Below are 3,833 nucleotides of genomic sequence, written 5' to 3' on the forward strand. Positions count from 1 at the left end.
GGGAGGCAGAGGTTACAGTGAGCCAAGATCGCACCACTGAACTCCAGCCTGGGTGACAGTGCGAGACTCTGTCTCAAAAAAAAGAAAAAAAAAAAAAAAAGTGAATCAGGACATCTGACCGTGTAGTATACAGAGCTGATATGGATGCATCCTTCCCACTAAAAACACATGGAAATTCTGAATAAAATATAACCAATACGCAAAATTTACTTCCAAAGAACAAGTATCTACCAGATTCCAAAATTTTAAAAATCAAAGCCAGAGCTTCAGTAATCCACTGGAATTTTAGTTTCAGACTTTGAGGCTATGGGACACAGGGAAAAAAAGGAGGATTGGAAGCTCCACCTCCACCTCCCTGCAGGAATAAAGCCCTGCACCTTAAAGAACAGTCCTGTAAGTAAAAAGGAAACTGTACACAGCCTGCTCGCTAGCCCAAAGAGAGAGAGGAAATTGCTGAGTGCCCTGGTCCTTGAGTTTAAAATTTACATATAAAAAAAAAAAAAGCCACTGCTGGGCACAGTGACTAATGTCTGTAATCCCAGCACTTTGGGAGGCTGAGGTAGGCAGATCACAAGGTCAGGAGTTTGAGACCACCTTGGCCAACATGGCGAAACCCTGTCTCTACTAAAAATACAAACATTGGCTAGGCGCAGTGGCTCACGCCTATAATCCCAGCACTTTGGGAGGCCGAGGCGGGCGCTTCACTTGAGGTCGGGAGTTCAAGACCAGCCTGACCAACGTGGAGAAACCCTGTCTCTACTGAAAATACAAAATTAGCCGGGCATGGTGGCTCATGCCTGTAATCCCAGCTACTCGGGAAGCTGAGGCAGGAGAATTGCTTGAACCCGGTAGGCAGAGGTTGCAGTGAGCTGAGATTAAGCCATTGCACTGCAACCTGGGCAACAAGAGCGAAACTCCATCTCAAAAAAAAAAAAAAAAAAATTAAATTAAAAATAAAATAATAAAAATAAAAATACAAAAATTAGCCAGGCATGTTGGCGGGCACCTGTAATCCCAGCTACTCAGGAGGCTAAGGCAGGAGAATCACTTGAACCTGAAAGGTGGAGGTTGCAGTGAGCTGAGATCGTGCCATTGCACTCCATCCAGCCTGGGCAACAAGAACAAGACTCCGTCTCAAAAAAAAAAAAAAAAAAAAAGCCACCCATGAGAAATAGAAATCCTGGGCTTGCACAGGATGAGGGGTCTAAATGTTTCCTCCATAGAGTTTTTAATACTCCAAGATGAATTGTTACTATAAAGTGATCCAGGACCACCAAAATTCCTAGGGATCCAATAAACACAACATGAAAATCTCTGTCCTTACAGACAGAGATTGAAATAAATAATTTTACAGCTCAAAGCTTATGGGAAACTCACTGAAGATGAACTAGCACGATTAAGTATCACAGAACACATGAGGAAACGAATCACCATGAGGGTGAATCAGCAGACTTGAAAATTGACACCTTAAGAAGTGAAAACAATAGATGAATCAAATGGACTACAAAACAGTCAAGTTTAAAATAATTTAGAAACCATGGTGAAGGAATAAGATACTCTGGCAAAGGGACAGATTTATTTTAAATAACCAAATAAAATCTTATAAATAAAAACTATTATTAGTGGAAAACAAAACTATTGCTAGGTTAAATAATAGAACAGAGCTACCTTTAAAAAGAACTACTGGGCTGGGCCAGGCGCGGTGGCTCACGCCTGTCATCCTAATACCTTGGGAGGCCGAGGTGGACTGATCACCTGAGGTCAGGAGTTCGAGATCAGTCTGGCCAACATGGTGAAACCCCATCTATACTAAAAACACAAAAAATTAGCTGGGCATGGTGGCAGGTGCCTGTAATCCCAGCTACTCGGGAGGCAGGAGAATCACTTGAACCCGGGAGCCGGAAGTGCAGCAAGCTGAGATCACACCTCTGTGCTCCAGTCTGGGCAATAAAAGCAAAACTCAGTTTCAAAACAAAAAAAGTACTGGGGTCGCGGGACACCCGGCATAAAGGGTGGTGGTGGTGGACAGCAGCAGCAGAATGTTGCCTACCAGGGTATTTAGCCTAGTTGGCAAGCGAGCAATTTCCAAATCGGCGTCTGTACGAGCACACGGAAATGATGTGAAGAGTGGTGACAATGCGCTCCCAGCTTATGTGGATCGATGTGACTATCCCTTACCTGATGTGGCTCATGTCAAGCACCTGTCTGCCAGATAGAAGGCCTTGAAGGAGGAGGAGAAGGCCTCCCGAAGCAACTTCTCCATGGACGAGAAAGTCGAGTTGTATTGCATTCAGTTCAAGGAGAGCTTTGCGGAGATGAACAGGGGTGCGAACGAGTGGAAGACGGTTGTTGGTGCTGCCATGTTCTTCATTGGCTTCACGTTGTTCATTATCATCTGGGAGAAGCGCTGTGTGTACGGCCCCATCCCGCACATCTTTGACAAATAGTGCGTGGCCATGCAGACCAAGAGGGTGCTGGACATGAGGTGAACCCTGTGCAGGGCTTTGCCGCCAAATGGGACTACGACAAGAATGAGTGGAAGAAGTGAGAGATGCTGTCCTGCGTCTGTGCCTTGCTCTGTCACCTCCATGCAACTCCATGCCTATTTACTGGAAACCTGTTATGCCAAACCGTACCACTGCTAATAAATGACCAGTTTACCTGAAAAAAAAAAACTAACGAAGTGGAAGAAAAATCTGGAGAAGTTACCAGAGAGAAGGTGTGGAGAAGGGAGAAAGGAGAAATAAAGAATATGAATATGAATCAATGCATAGTTAACAGATAAGAAACACAGAAAGAGATGCTCCAGCATATGGCAGTTTAAAGAGGTCTAAGAAGGAAAGAAGGGAATGAGAGAGAGAGATAATACTCAAAGAGATGACTAAGAATTTTCCAAAATTAGAAAGTCAGAATTAAGACAGAAAATGTCTAAATAAAAACAAATCCACACTATACCCATAATGGCTAAATTTAAGATTTAAAAAAAAAGAGAGAGAGAGAAATTCTTAAAATCAACCAGAGGAAGACAATTTATCTAAAAATAAATTATAAGTTATAATTATCATCAGTGATAGATGATAAAGGACTAAAATGTAATACATTAAAATGTTGAAGGGACCCCCATTTCCGGACAAGATGGAATAAGTACAAAAAACAAAAAGCTCCAAGAAAAGTCTGCTCTCTCTCCCTCAGGGTTTCTCACCTTTGGCACTTTTGATTTGGAGCTGGATAATTCTTTGCTATAGGATCTTGTTCTCTGTATTATAGGATATTTAGCAGCATCCCTGGCTAGATGTCAGTGACAACCCTCCAGTTGTGACAACCAAAAATGTCTTAGACATTGGCAGATGTCATCTGGGGGAATAAAATTATCCCCAGTTGAGAATCAATCCCCTTAGCCAAAGGATGTGGAAGAGGACAGTGCTGCAAGACAGAACCCTTTTGAATATAATCATTGTATTTTAGACAAACACCATGAAAGAACTGCATCTCTCTGCATCTCCACCAGGCACTGTGAAGAGCCCTGATGACCATCCTTGCCTGGCACTAACAGCAAAAGTAGCATGCCTTCCCCTCCTCACTGGAATGGGTTGGAGCTCTGTTGACCACTCCTGCCCTAAACCAAGACAGGATGAGGAAAGAAGCAGTGCCCCTTCCCTTCTTCAATGGCATAGCAACCACAGAACCCACATGAACTATAGGGAGAAGCACTCTACCACCCTACACTTACTAACTGAAGCACAGCAAAGAGGCAATGCCCTACCTCCTCTCAACTAGAGAGTGAGGAAGGATTATGGAGAAGAGGGGACTGGATGAAGAAATCTTGTTAAATC

At 43.3% G+C, this 3,833-nt stretch overlaps 1 pseudogene across 1 annotated transcript; it reads left to right on the forward strand.

Annotated features, from left to right (window-relative positions):
- The first annotated feature begins 2,039 nt into the window (after positions 1 to 2,039).
- Positions 2,040 to 2,675, forward strand: LOC111554501 (annotated as a pseudogene). Its single transcript, XR_002735261.1, has one exon. The product of XR_002735261.1 is annotated as a cytochrome c oxidase subunit 4 isoform 1, mitochondrial-like (transcript).
- The last annotated feature ends 1,158 nt before the right edge of the window (positions 2,676 to 3,833 follow it).

This window comes from Piliocolobus tephrosceles, chromosome 6, assembly GCF_002776525.5.
Source record: "Piliocolobus tephrosceles isolate RC106 chromosome 6, ASM277652v3, whole genome shotgun sequence".
Taxonomy (NCBI): Eukaryota; Metazoa; Chordata; class Mammalia; order Primates; family Cercopithecidae; genus Piliocolobus; species Piliocolobus tephrosceles.